The sequence below is a fragment of the Schistocerca cancellata genome, chromosome 3 (assembly GCF_023864275.1).
Source record: "Schistocerca cancellata isolate TAMUIC-IGC-003103 chromosome 3, iqSchCanc2.1, whole genome shotgun sequence".
NCBI classification, from domain to species: Eukaryota; Metazoa; Arthropoda; class Insecta; order Orthoptera; family Acrididae; genus Schistocerca; species Schistocerca cancellata.
The window spans coordinates 565374505-565390642 of record NC_064628.1 but is presented as its reverse complement, the minus strand read 5'-3'; positions in this window follow the sequence as shown (position 1 = coordinate 565390642).

Below are 16138 nucleotides of genomic sequence, written 5' to 3'. Positions count from 1 at the left end.
GTGTTCAGTATGAGGACAGACATTAATGAGCAGTGTAATTCTGATGTGGATACATGAGAAAAGGTTGTTTTGAACTAAGTAAACAATTTCTATAAGTAGCTAATATTGAACCATTCTGTGCTCTAACAATTTCTGACGTTTGTATGACTATATAAGGATTTAAATATTTCCCTGAAGGAAGAATAGCTGTATGGATAAAGAACAAGAGGAAAAGAATTCATAGCTTTGTTTACCAGTTTAAATAACAATATCCAGCATGTTCTTAGTGGTGTGGTGAAGGAGTTACAGCTGGAGCAAAAGTATACAGTTTTGATAAAGAACCGAAAATGTTTAGCAGTATCATGGACGTTTTTGCATGGCTGTAAAAATGTTTTAAAAACGAAACGATAAACAATAAAAATCAACATTCAATGGATGACATATCAAAAGACATTAACAAGAAGTGCTGAAATACATAATTCTGGATATAATTTAGTGGAAATATGATTGGATTAAATCAGCAGACTATAAATATCTTAAGAAAATGAAACAAATACCTGAAAATATTGAACCACTGCACCCAATAAATGCTTTTTATGGAAGTCATACAAATGCAGTAAAATTAAGACCTTGGTGTTAGCGAAGTCAATGTATGAAGTCTTTATCCAACTGTACAATTTTATTATGTCCTGTAGGTCATCCAACAGAAATGTATAAACCACAATATTATTCTAAAAATTATATTGTTTAATAAAATATAAAATTATTAGCACGTAGTGGATTCTATCTTCCTGCTTTACCTGCACATACAAAATTCGATAAAAATTAGAAGTTGTTATTTCCTTTGGATATAAAATGCGCAGAAGAAAGATTAATAAATGTAAATACAATAATGAAATTAGAAGTCTTCCTGAAACTAGGACAACTCATGAAGCATATAAAACTATTGATCAATGACATAAAATTATAGATAGCTGCGATGCATGGCATTTAAACAAATAAAAGTTACAAGTTATTTAAGAAGTACATGAAAAACTTTATGAAAATAAAATTCGAATCTACTAAATATATTTTTGAAGATAATGAGATATATATAAATATGTGAAATAAGAAATTGACATTGAACTACATTTTGATAACATAAAAGAAAATTCTGGAAAATGAGATGTATATAAATGTGTCTTGTTTTACTAACAGGAAATCTGGACAATGACAGAGTATGAGCAAAACTGAGTAAATTACAGACTTACAAAAATTTTATGAGATACTATTTGATGATCGATTAGATAATACAGACATAAATTTTATAAATGATGTTATGGTTCAGATCAAGCACAAATTTGAGGATTATTCTGATGAAAATAACACAGCTACATTTATTTTTATAGCAGCATTCACTACATAAAATTGAAGGCTTACATTGTATGATATGTTAAATAAATTAATAGAAACAATTGTTTGTTTTGATACAGATACTGTAGTAGACGCTGATATGGAACAAATGTGGTTGAAGCAGGTTGTATGAAAAGTGAATGGACTGATGAGTTAGGAGATGATAAATGGATTGCAAATTGGCTTTGGCTGCTTGAAAATGCATTGTTATTGCTTGACATGTCATCATATTTTCAACACCTCCACTCAGAAGACCTGAAACTTAACCAACTAGTACTAAGTGTGACAACATTGTTGGATGTGTAATTCTCATTCCTTAGTGACTGATGATGATCTGTCATTGAATTTGATTTCATATATATTTACATTCTCTTTTGTGTATTCATGTTTTGTATCTTAGTGCACTCAGTTGATCCACATACTTCTTGTGGGGGCAAACGTCCATTTCATACTAGTATGTATTGACAAACCAGACTTACTTCCAAATACACATACTTACTTTAATAATAATTCTTTTCATTCTGCTTGTTAAAGTGAGTCATTAATAGTAGACTCCACACTTTTACCTTTTATATAATTTTCGATATTTAACTTGACTAAAGTGGAAGTATGTGCTACTAGGTCTTCTTCTCCTCCTCTTTTACTCTTAAGACACAGTAGTACTTAGCATATTCTAATTTTTCTATTAAATCTGCTAGAGTCTTTTGGCTATCAACACTTACAAAACATTTACTTGTTGAGAAGTTGATTATTCCATCTTTCTCATGTAAGAAATTAGTACCAAGATCGCTTGCTACTATGAATCCACTACTAAATAGAAATGGATGTCTTATCAGTCCACTTCCCATTTTAAACTCTGACTGAATCTGCATATAAACATTACACAATTTAAGTGCAAACCTTTAATGATGTTACAGCTTTCTACTAGATACATGGTACTTTTCTGACACAGATGTTATTGAGCAAACAGGACGATATAACTCTCCAAAGCACCCATTCCTATTATAACTGTGGCCAATACCTTTCCAGATACTGGATATACAATGGCTTGGACAATCTCTACATTCTGACAGGGTCTTTAAAATCGTCTGTAGTGACTTCTTCCCCCTAGTCCTCATCATTGTTATAACATAACAGATCTACTTTACTATTTTCATTTACATTGATCCATCTAATGGGTTACCATTTGTGGTCACACTTATATTATTATCTTGAGTGTCGCCGAGCAGGGCTCTTCCATCTCCAGCACAATGTTTATAGCAGGTTGCTTTATTCGCCAGTTTATATTAAGAGTACAATTTAGTAATAGAGTGCCATGTAAAAGTGTCTTGTTTATATTCTGGAGATTATGTTTCTCATAATTGTGATATTTTATTAGTCCATAATGACAGTAACCAACTGGATTTCTGTCACATTCCGTACTTTTAACACTATGTAGATTGTGTTCCATGTGCCAAGAATGCAGTAGTGGCACCACTATGCAACTACACATGGTAACAACACATAAAAGTGTATCTAGTGTTGTTTGATAGCTTGGGATTCCAACTGCAATACATTACTGATTCCCATTATCATGTGATTTCAGTAAATTTTCACTTAATGTATTCTCAGATGGGTTAGCACCATATTTTTTCTGAAGTGTCATTCAGAAAATAAAGTTCATCAACTGAAGGCTGTACTACTTGTGTCAGTTATGACTCTAATTATTCTTTAATGTTAACTGGAATTTCATCAGAAACTGTTCCTGGGTTAGATGATATAGGATGTGGTTTAATTAACATATGATGTATGTGTTTCAGTATAACTATTTCTGTAATTAATGTGCTGCATTGTGATAAGAAATTTGTCATGTCAGTCTTCATGGTATTTTCCTCTAATGTTAAAGAATTGTTACAGGGATGTTGAAGTTCGTCATTTGATAAGAAATGTCATTGTTTTAGTGGATATTTCATTATGAAATTGATGATTTTAGTTGAGGTTTCCATTATGACACCTATTCAGTCATGGAGCAGTATGGAATTTGGACCTTGTACGTGGCTGGTGGTCAGATTAACCAGAGGATTAAGTCCCTTGCTTTCAGCACATGTTTCAGATTTGAGAGGCAAACACATGAACCATCTACAACCATCTCAGCGAATTCACTCTCATCAACACTAAACTTCATGTAGTATTTCAGATTCAATTTTGGACAACTGCCAATTTTTACCATAAAGTGACTGAAATCATGTATGTGCAGTCACATAACCGACTTTAACACCAGCATTTAAAAGTGTTGACACCTGTCTTGTTGAAAATAGGAGGGGTTGCCAACTGGGACATATGGATAAATGAGCCAGAGCAGAACACATGCACAACGAGGGTAATCACGAAATAATACTCATTGAGACGAGCAACATGTTAAAAAAGTTAAATTATCATGTGCACATGTATAGAGAGGCTATTGAAATTTATAAACACTGAAATAATTTTATAAGAAAAGAGCAAGATGTCACATTAAATAAAATTATGGCTGTCGACTTTACACCAGAGTAATGACAGTTGATTACATTTGATCGCAAATTTTAGCACTACCATACGTAGTCTCATAGCTGGAATCATGTCATGGACTGTGGTAAACTTGTCACAGCCTATGTATATCTGATGCTCCCTCGACCTCAGATTCCAGTTCATCACTTCACTTCTGAGGATGTATTCTACAGCTGGAGGCGAAACACTAGTGGCAAGTTTTACATATAGATCACGACCTCTCAGTTTTATGTGGAGACTGTAACAATTATTTTCAGTTATTGTTTGTATACACACTTTATTATTTTACACATTTAAGCATTAGCCATCTTCAGATATCTGCGTCTTCTTTGCTATATGTAAAAGGGTTCTTTATGTAGGGGTATATTAAATGCTGTTCCAAAATTACGATGTGGAATATAATGTTGAATAAACTGGCAGACGTTTTACAGCTTGATTTAAAGAGCATACATATTTCAGTAACAAAATTGCCTTTTCTACACATTATGATCTACCTGATATATAAATGGAAGTATTCAACAGAGCATGGACATATTGCATTAAACTGTCAAAGCCCATCTGCTTCAGTTCAAAAATGGTTCAAATGGCTCTGAGCACTATGGGACTTCTGAGGTCATCAGTCCCCTAGAACTTAGAACTACTTAAACCTAACTAACCTAAGGACATCACACACATCCATGCCCGAGGCAGGATTCGAACCTGCGACCGTAGTGGTCGCACGGTTCCAGACTGTAGCGCCTAGAACCGCTCGGCCACCTTGGCCAGCCATCTGCTTCAGTTATTGGAAGATTTAGAAACTTATTGTCTCACGAAAAGGGATGCTTGAACTCTGTCCAGCGGCTAGAGTGAATTCAGTCATAACTATTATTTTGATATTTTTCTTAGAGAGATGATAGGTGAAGTGCATACAGTTGATAGATCAAATATGGGGGCTTGTTGCGGTCTATGGGGCTGAAGAGTCACCCACTGAATCCATAGAATAAAGAGGGTACTTCGCTGATATTTGAGGAAATCAAGCCTCCCAAGCACCACAATGTGATGCCTACATTACAATATGAATGAAAACTATAAAACTAAATTTCTAATAACATATAAATATTAGATTTATATAATTCGATATGTCTAATTATTTCTGGACCACATAGTTTCAGCTGTTTCTTCCTTTATTTTACTAAGAGTAGGTTATGAGTGAGAGCTCTGGCTCAGTCAACATTCTTATCCCAACATCACTGATAAGTATTTCTGGTGTCAGGTTACACACTTGAGTGATTTATATAGTATTCATGATTACCCACAAATTGCCTCCAACCCCCAGGTAACCAGTGACAGTCGATCAAGGTCACACACAGGAACCCCAACATCTTCCCCTCTTCCCCAGCCACCCTCCTCCCTTATCTAATGAACTAACGAGAATGTAGCACTGAAACGTCCCCTTAGAAAAATTGCACAGGACTGAGCTTATACTGGCACAATATTTTTAGCGCAACACAATCTGACTTTCAAAAATCCCTACAAAAGAATGGCCCTGACTAACATTAAACTATACCTTTCAGAAATCACTTACCTCACAAAAATCTTCATTACTCGAACTACTGCAATACAGCGAGCGCCACTACTGCCAGCTAAATAAAGGATTCAAACTACGGAAGGCACTAACTACTGATAGGGCTAGCTAGCAAATGAAAGATATTAATAGAGAACAAACAATGTATTTACCTTAATAGTCATAAAATATATAGCAGTTCATGACAAATTACAAAACTCCGCCATCTCTCTCCCCACATCCACCACTGCTGGCGGCTCACCTCCAACTGTGCAATGCTACGCGCTGTTCACATCCAGCTGCCGCTGCCCAACACTACAATGGCAGACAACAATGCAAACTAGCCACATACTGCACACAGCACAGCCAGTGATTTTCATACAGAGCGCTACGTAACGTTGCCAATAAGAAAACATAAACAGCCTACTTACATAGCCCCCATGCTCCCCACAAAAAATTTTACAAATTGTTTTGAGCAGTGGCCAATAATGATTTGATAAATTTTTTCACAATTACAATAACAAAGATATCAAATGCACACACTTATTAATACAATGTTGGTCAAAAGCTAAAATTTTCTCACAGTCAATAAAGACAGTCCTGTTCATTCATCAGAGTAAAACTGCCATTTCTTTTCTCAAAGTCTGAACAGTAAAAGACAATGCACATGGAAGTACTGGATTTTCATGCAGTCTTGAAGAAGTAGTTTTGTCCTTCCAACAGAGAGACAGTGCTGACTCTTGACACGCAGACAGGTAATGGGCCACAACAGAGCAAACCCACAGCAGAGTCATTCGATGTTTTGAAGAATATTGGTAGGTAGGTCATCGTAGAGCAGACCCACTGTAGTCCTGGTAGAGATTATGGTATTGGTGGGCCACCAGAGGTGCAGAGCCACTGTAGTCCTTGTAGAAATAATGGTATTGGTGAGTCAGCAAAGGTGTAGACCCACTGTAGTCCTTGTAGAAATAATGGTATTGGTGGGACATCAAAGATGCAGACCCACTGTAGTCCATGTAGAAATAATGGTATTGGTGGGTCATCAAAGATGCAGACCCACTGTAGTCCTTGTAGAGATGGCCAGCAGCCCCCTGTTGCGACTGTACAGGTGCACAATGACCATCGAAGAGTCTTGCGGAGAATATAGCAAGTCCATAACCACCACTTGTGCACTCACAAAGTTTTTGGAACTGTCCTTAGGACCAGCAATGCTGTTGTCCAGTCCCTTGCTGAATTATTAACACACGTGCAAACACTAACAGTCCCTACTTCTCACATATTGTCCATATACCATGACCAACAGAAACGTGTGCAGTGAAATGGAACTTACAAGTTAATAATATGATGAACTGGTGTCAATTATAATTATATAACATAAGAATACAATTACAAAGGTACAAAATACATCATTAAAGAACATAACAATACAGATAACATTTGTAGTACAGGCTTTACAACAGAATAGAAATAAACATATACATCAGTGTTACAGGAATTATGACATGAGTAAATACATAAAGATCAGAATAACTTTTGAAACATCAACTTTACACATGAGCATTAAAATAAAACAGAATAAATAATGTCTAAGCATATTTACAAGTTAAATAACATATTATTAATGCCAATTATATTTGAGGAGAACAGTATTCCTCATCATAGTGAATATAGCTTAGTATTAGAAGAAGAAAAAATTCTATGAAACTACACAGAGACAGGAAGAAAACAAATACACAAGGGTACACAAACACATAGTGGGATAACACAAAAGGAAAGGACAGGGTTTGTTTTCAGTGTAACATTTGGTACTGCAGTCCACCCCAAAACTTCATTCCATACATCTTTCCTCTTATTTCATCCTTTGTTTCCACCAAAATATCCTATCCAAGCATGCTTTCTGTATTTATTTCACATATTTCTTACATCATTATTTATTTTCCATTATCTTACCTCATCATTTATTTCCAAGAAAATCCTACCTGTACCTGCTTTCTGTACTTTTTTCGTATAACATCTCAATGCATTTCTTCCAATTCATCGCAACTCATTCTCTTATATAGTCTACCCCCTCTTAAGCTAACTTAAATCTACTGAGCTCAGATGCTAAACTAAGGGATGAGGCAATGCAGCAGAACAAAACAATTAACACAAACAGCAATGATAAAAAATACAAAAGGCAAAGCAAGCAGCATAAATTACAACTAATATAAGGCACTGTGCAGCAAACAAGAAAAATAAATCAGTAGTAAAACTAGCTTAGAAGAGTAACACAAAGTCAAATTCAGTAACACTATGCCTGGCAAACAGCAGCAGAAATAACCTATATCTAAACATGACATAGCTCAAGCAGAAAAAAACATTACACTAAAGACAACAATGCAGACAAGGGAAATGTATATTCACATCTTAATGTCTATGTAATTAAAGTGGTGCACCACAACTATTTCTACAAAAGAAATTACCAAGTACTTGAAAAGAAAATGATATATGCAGTTACTGTTATTAGTCCCTTCTTATTGTTCTTTCCATTCCAAGAGCTCCTTTTTCGAAGAATGTGGGTCATAAAATAATTATTTAGTAGATCTGTTGACAGAAAGTGTTCACATTAGCAAATGCATTTAATTTTATTTTATGAAACCAATGCTGCAAGACAGCTGTAAACCAGATATCAAATGAAATAAGCAACTATGTACAAAGTAAAGCATAAGAACATCATTCAGTAGTCATGAGGCATTTCATAAGTTAGTAGAAAAATCTCTCAACTAGAGAGACAGTAGTCATAATCAGGTGTATAGACATAAAAATATTTCTCGTCATTTCATTAGGCATTTCAGTAAATATCATAAATTAAGAGCTCCACAGTGTAATCATATGTTTTCAAGTTCGACCATGTCGTTTTTGCGATGCTTTCTACAAAGGAACGTCAATAGCGAGGATAATGGCCTCCCTTTTTTTTTCTCCTCCTGTACCTCTGAAAGGGGCACACGCTAATGGCTTTTTTCCAGGCGACTGTCGCCCAGCTGGGTGCCCACGACGCATTACATGCAGGTGGTCACTTAACATTCTTACGGAAATATTTACGACACCAGTTTCCGCTACAGTGACAGTCTCATATGAAAATTTCACAGGTCGAAAATTTACGTTGCAAATGTGTAGAAACCAAATCCTATGAATATAACAGTGTGCAAAAAATTTTTCGGCGGCATTGTGATACATTCACGCATTTACACACATTTCATAACTCTTAAAGTACAATTCTCGGTTTCCAACATCCTCTTCCACAAATCAGAGTCCCTAATCACTACTCATTATTCATTTGCTTTATAACACGTATACATATTTGTAGACACTTCTTCAATATTTCATCATAATAAATACATAGCATAATCAAATTCCTCATACAGCATCAGCTTATTGATCATAAACATGTCTCAGCAGCATAATACACATCGTCGTCGTAATAATATCATAACACCTCAGTCAACTCTCAAAAACGTCGTAGTTTCCTCCAATAATTTCAAAACTTAATAAAAATTCTCTGCTCATGTCAAAAGTGTCATCTGCCTCAAACGTACTTTAAAAATCGTGATCCCATACCAAATATATCATTCAAAGCTCTCCTAATATCACAATGGGTCCGAAAAAATATAAGCATTTCACAAAGTACAGACAAAATACAGTTTCATAAGTGTGAAGTTATCCAACTGTGTAATTGCGTAAACATGTGTCACTGACGTAGTAAAAAAAATTTTATCTCTCAGTTAAATGATCAGATAGCTGTGTAATTTGTGTGTTAGAGAAATATGGTACCGATGTGTAAAGTTGTATAAGCAAATACCATATTAGCTAGGGCTCCTTGTGCTTGCCAAACACATGGTACACAAAGTAAGCGTGTACCCCCCTGAGGATTAATGTAATTATACCCTCAGGTATTACAGATTACAACAATGGAATGAAATGTATTACGGAAAACCTTTGTATCATTGTACTTCAAATATCTTTAAAAATAAATGATTTAAGTACAAAATTAATCACTCAAATATGTGTCCTGTAGCGCTAAATATGCTTCTTGCTGTAAGATAATCTCTGTGGAAGTGTCGTAGTTATTGTCCTCCGAAAGCTAAGTTCTGCAGAAGTCAATGTACTTACCTCATGATAAACAAAAGTGAAATGCTTTGCGTATAGATATCTTAGTTATTACGCTTATTGTTGTGATGATGAAAGTAATGTGCTGTAATGTATTGTTGTGCTACGGAAAAGGCTGTCTCATTGTAGCTATACCACAAAAGTTACTACTAAAACATGTTTTACTTTCCAGAATAATACAGAAAAACTGTGCAGATATGAAACAGAAACACCGCAAAAGCAATAATATAAATTGTGTCACTCATTAGTAACATCGTGGTATAATCGTGTAGCTGTCAAAGAAACCAAATACTAAGTCATCTTTAATCTCACAGAAAGTACTTCAAATAAAGAATGTCTTTTCAAGTAAACCAAAATGTTGCATGAAAATCTCATTAGCAGTACCAGTATATGTTCTAAGCATGTAAGTCTTATAGTCGTTACGTAATCGTGTAACTAACAAGCAAGAATGTACACACACAATAACACTGTGTCGTCTGTTCTCAATAACAATGCATTCGTAATTTCTGTTTAAATAAGTTCTCTTGGTTCTTGACTGGATATTTAACATCAAACATTGTTGTATATTAACAGATTCTAAGTCTGACAAAGCATACTAGTAATGTAAAGTGAAAAATTTTATGGCAAAGACTAAGTTAAAAAGCAGATTATCTTTCAATAAACGGTTTTACATGTGAAGTGTGGTGCAGTCCTTTACTCTTCCTAGTACGCAGAGTTTCAGCTTTAACGCAATTATCATGTGGTATACGTCGGTAAAGAATACTGGACTTTTTCTCAAGGTTAGCGTCTATGTTATTTTTCTCTGAGCCAGCCGGTGCACGCGGCAGCCTGCGGTGCGAGTCATTGTCTGTTTCTTTGTTGACGCGCGTCGTTATTGGGATTAGGAGACCTAACTTCCACAAATTCGCCTTGCCGAGAGGGCCCTGCCATGTTTAAATCCCGCCAGTTCTGATGCAAGTCAGGTCTGTCATTACGATCATATCGTCTGTCGTCATGTCGGCAGTTCCTGTAGTTTCTTTCTTGTCGGTTAAGTGGTGGAGAATTTCTCCCTGAATTATCACTGCACAGTGGACCGTTGCGTCTGAAGTTATTCTGTCTCCCGTGATAATAATTGTTCTGGTTGCCAAATTGTCTTGTTTCTCGGATTGTCTCTGTGATAGTCATTACTACGGAAATGTCTCTCTCTGTAACTGTTACTCTGCGAGTGGTTGTCGTACGCATGGTGTCTCTTTTGGTCACGATTTACGTTGTAAGAATAGAATTGTCGTGTCCAGTTATTGTTTCTGTCGTCACGGAATTGTGACGGATGTCACCTGTAGTGATTGTTTTCCCGTTTTCGCATCCCGTGACTGTCTGTGTCAATTTCTAATTCTTGTAAGAGTCCCTGAAAAGCGTCAATGTCGTCTTTGCAACGTCCTGCCAAAATAATATGCCGTAAATGTTCAGGTATTTGATTAAGCAAATGCGGATGAGTTCTGAGAGGCTGTATGGGTTTGACAGGTACTGATTCTTGTGCAACATGTCTTCAAAATATTTCACAAGACTGGAAAATTCTGATTGTTCAAAGTGTTTCATCATCATCATGCCATGTCTTACTCGATCTTGTGTGGCTTGAGAACAATATGCTGAGAGGAAGGCATGGTAAAATTCTCCTTCACTGTGGCAATCGTGAATGACCGATCGCATTCTTACAGCTGGTTCATTCTCTAAGTAGACACACATAAATTCTAACCTGTGCTCCAATGACCAGTTGGGAGGAAAACAATGAGAGAATTGATGGAGCCACGCTTGTGGATGAATGTCGTTGGCAGAATTCTTAAATGTTTTGAATTTACGTGTAGTAATGAACAGCTTATAGTCAAAATCATCATGTCGGCGAGTCGCATGTCGGTCATTGTTACGTCGTGTCGGCGGTTCCATCTCAAAATTCGGTGTACCTTGCCAATTCCTTTCATAATTTCCGAAGTGCCCTGTGTTATTATTTTCTGGGTATTCCGTATTTCTATGTCCCTCTCCCATATTGGAGCGCGAGTGTCCTCTGAAATACGTAATTCTTGTATTACCTGTGTCAGCTGATCTTGTACTTCCCGGAATTCTCTTTGGTGTTGCGTATTAATTTGATTCAGATTTTGTTTCAGTTTCCTAATTTGTTCGCACTCTTCTGTGTCATTAAAGACTACCGGTTTTGTGTCATTCAGATTATCATCTACCTTCGTAGATAAATTATTTAGCTGATCCGAAAGTTCAACTACTTTCTCTGATAATGAACTAATTTCCTCCATGTGTCTTTCTGAACCAATTTTCAGAGTATCTACTGTGTCCTTTACGTTTTCCTGAGTTTTTGCAAGTTGCGTAACCAAATCGATAGATGCAACTGAGTCAATTTTAGCCCACAAGGTCTCATGATTTTCATGAACAATGGTTTGCAGTTCTTTTATGGCTGCTCCGTGATTCTGTAATGCATTTTCATGCCGCGAAAAAATAGGTTGGAAATGCTCACAAATTTGTGTTTTTACGTCATTACAGACTTTTTGACATTTCGATTCAATGTTATGTAACTCAGTAGTTAAATCTTCACGTGTTTGTTCAAGCGTGGTGTCTAACTTTTGAAGCTTTTGTCCCATTTGTTGCATTAATTGTAATAACAATGCACTGGTGTCTGAAACATGTTCCTCAGCGCTTTTCGGCAGTGAATTTGCACCGGCAACATTCACATTTTGCCAAGCGGAAAATGTGTCTTGACTCATTTGAGAAAACGATGAGAACCCAAAACCTGAGTCTACAGTATTTGCAATATTGTGTTCTGTCATTCCCGATTCCTGAGGCGAGCTGTTGCCGACCGATCGATCGATAATGCTTCCCTGTTCACTACCTGTTTCACTGTCTACACCATTATTTGACGCCCGTTCCATTTCCCTATGCACAGTTACCAAATTACTACTTTGAATATTAGTTAATTCATTACATGGTGGCGCTAACACACTACTTTCGTCTTCACTGTCATTTCTCAGTTTACTTTGGAGCCTAGTATTACGTTTTTCACACGCCATTATTGTCACAATATTTCACACGATAACACAAAAAAACACAATTGAAGAGCAAAAATAAGAGAACACATTAACATAGTATTGAAAATAATAAGTAGTTAATTGCAGCTGCGAAATACTTGGTGCAAATCTACATGCATGCCACAACTGTTTTACTGTGCAACAATGAAAAACCACAACTACAAAGGAAATTCTCTCTATAATTACGCGCTAGCAATAAACAAAAGCTACACTAAATACACAAACTACAAGAAAAAATCAGAAGATTTTAGTGAGACATCCTTGGCTAAGGGTCGACATATGAAACGTCCCCTTAGAAAAATTGCACAGGACTGAGCTTATACTGACACAATATTTTTAGCGCAACGCAATCTGACTTTCAAAAATCCCTACAAAAGAATGGCCCTGACTAACATTAAACTATACCTTTCAGAAATCACTTACCTCACAAAAATCTTCATTACTCGAACTACTGCAATACAGCGAGCGCCACTACTGCCAGCTAAATAAAGGATTCAAACTACGGAAGGCACTAACTACTGATAGGGATAGCTAGCAAATGAAAGATATTAATAGAGAACAAACAATTTATTTACCTTAATAGTCATAATATATATAGCAGTTCATGACAAATTACAAAACTCCGCCATCTCTCTCCCCACATCCACCACTGCTGGCGGCTCACCTCCAACTGTGCAACGCTACGCGCTGTTCACATCCAGCTGCCGCTGCCCAACACTACAATGGCAGACAAGAATGCAAACTAGCCACATACTGCACACAGCACAGCCAGTGATTTTCATACCGAGCGCTACGTAACGTTGCCAATAAGAAAACATAAACAGCCTACTTACAGCACCCCTTCCCCATCTTCTTATTTTTGACTGGGGTACGTGAGTGGCTGGGATTCACTCTGGAACTGTGCATCATAGAGGGCGGATCATGTTCTGTCTGTCTGTCAATAACAAATTATATTAAGCCATGTGACTTGAGGTTTATTATGTCTGTGAGCTAATGGACTTACGCATACGATCTTACTAACAAATATATGTCGATATCACATGTTAAACAGAAATATATTGCAGTAGAACCTCGCTAATCCGTCCCCTCTGGGACTGCCAGCATGGTCATAATGTAAAAAAACTGTCGTATTATCATAGTAACACCATTATTGACCCATAATATTACAACGCAGTACAGTACAGCTTTAACTTTCAGCTGTAATTACTGTCTGATATACTACTACATATTGAAACAGTAAAAAAGGAAAAGAAGACATTCATATACTAAAAAATCTTTCACGAAAGTGTAATTTATGGTAGTGCCTACACTTCAAAATACACCTGTGTCGTATGGTAATATGTTATCAGTGTGGATGAAAGCTTAAGACCGATACATACCTTATTACATACTGTATTGACACACTAATGAGCTGCAGTTAACTGTTTAAGATATGAGAAACCACACAGTAAAAAATGTTTTGTTCTTAAGCAAGACAAAAAAGAATGCAGTGATCTTTTGCTTATGAGACGACAGCCTTGACCTTGCCACTATGTTCCACCATTTCCTAGTTCACAAAATGTCTACTGCGGCAGGCATATAAAGTTGTCCGGTTTGTTGAAGGGCTATATCAAATGCGTTTTTAGCATCTGTTTGTGACACTCGAGCCGTAGGTTCATTGTCTTGGTTGTCGTCATCATCTTCCTCATTCTCATCGGCTGTTTGAGTTACACCTGCTGTGACTTCTCATTGGTATTCACAACATGTACCCATGAATGACAAGTGACAGGAGAGGACAGAAGTTGACTGATGGTACCAATGGGAAAGATAGTCTCCGAGTGGTCAGTTCCTTGTTCGTACTGATACAGGCTGTCATGGATCAACCAGGATGTCACTCATGCAGGTATCAGGCGCCCTGTATGGTCCACATTTCACGAAACAATTGTACAGGACTTCACTATAGTTTCCACTTAGAGTTTCTACTTCAGGGTGTCGTTGCTTACATTACACACTCTTATTTCGGGTTTGTCCTTGTCGATGCCGTCATTTGACATGAAATGGAATTCTGTTAACAGTATTTACATTAAGGAACCAGTATTTTACATTTTTATTTACATTTGTTCCTTCTCCTTTATAGATACACATGTATAGCGCCTTTCTAAATGGTGAATAAGTGGTTACATAAGTGTTAAGCTGATTTTGTTTTGAAAATTTGCTACTATATGCGCTTGGCACTGTGTAAAGCTTGGACAACAGGCATGCCTATTCCATGAAAGCAGAATCATCTGCCAACCACAGCCCAGAAACAGACTTACGTGCTAAAATACACGCAAGATAAACCGGAAATAAAGAAAGGCTCAGTCAACATCTTAACATTAGTACAACTTCTCAGTAATGTGTTCGTCCATCATTAGCTACAGATACCGATCTACCTAAAGGTAAAGAATCAGCGCCTCTACTAAGTTCAAGAATTGTTACAGTATAAACATAAATTATTATAAAGTAGCACGGCTATAAGTAAGACATTAGTTCCAACCGAAATATTTACGTTTCATTTCCAGTATTTTTCTTCAGAGATCACATCAGCTTCAGTCACTTCAATATTGGAGTTAAATGACATATCTTTGCATAGTAGAGTTTAAACAGTTGTAGGTATACGTATTAATACTAATATGTTTACATCTGAAAGATAATGATTACTCAAAAAGAATTAAAACTACATCTTTAACTTCCTTCAAAGAAAAAGTAAGAGTCTCTCTATAGAGAAATCCCTAGTTTTGCACCTTAGTGCTTCTTCCTAACAGGTGTCTATTAATTTCTACTCATAAGCATATGATCTATTACTTAAGAATTCGTATGAATACTTAACTTTATGTAGACTGCTCAGTATGTATTTTCTAGACTTACAAATTATTGGCACTTCATGGCAGGGTTATTTTAAATAATGAGCTACCCTCCAGTACTTTCCTTACAGGTTCCTTGTCAGTTCAGAATACATAGTATAAAACAGTAATTTTTTCCTTCTGTTCTTATTCACACATATGGAACTGCATATACTACCTTTTTACACATAAATCATTAATTAAAAATAATACTTCTTAAATTTTGCTCAGTTCAAAGAATAGAATAATGACTATTACTCATAGAGATAACATCCTGATTATGTTATGTGGTCCTGTACATAGTAGTTGCCACTTACCATTTCTTTTCTGTAGGGCCAGTTATTTTGTATATGATTTGGGCATTACTGTTTCTCCAGCTAAATGCTTTTGTACACGACCTACCTTTTTTTTTTACATTTGTTCTCTCTGATCCTAGCTTGGTCAGTGAGTGCAATCAGTGTATTTCTTACCTTTTCTTCTAGTGTAGGTTCTTCTCTAGGCATATGTGGAAATTGGTCTATCCAATCATTTGTTTCTTCATGATTGTTCAGCAGCTCTGAAGGTTGTTGTGTAAACTGAAAAAATTTTTATAGTAGTTTCAAATGGTTAAATACATTCTACCA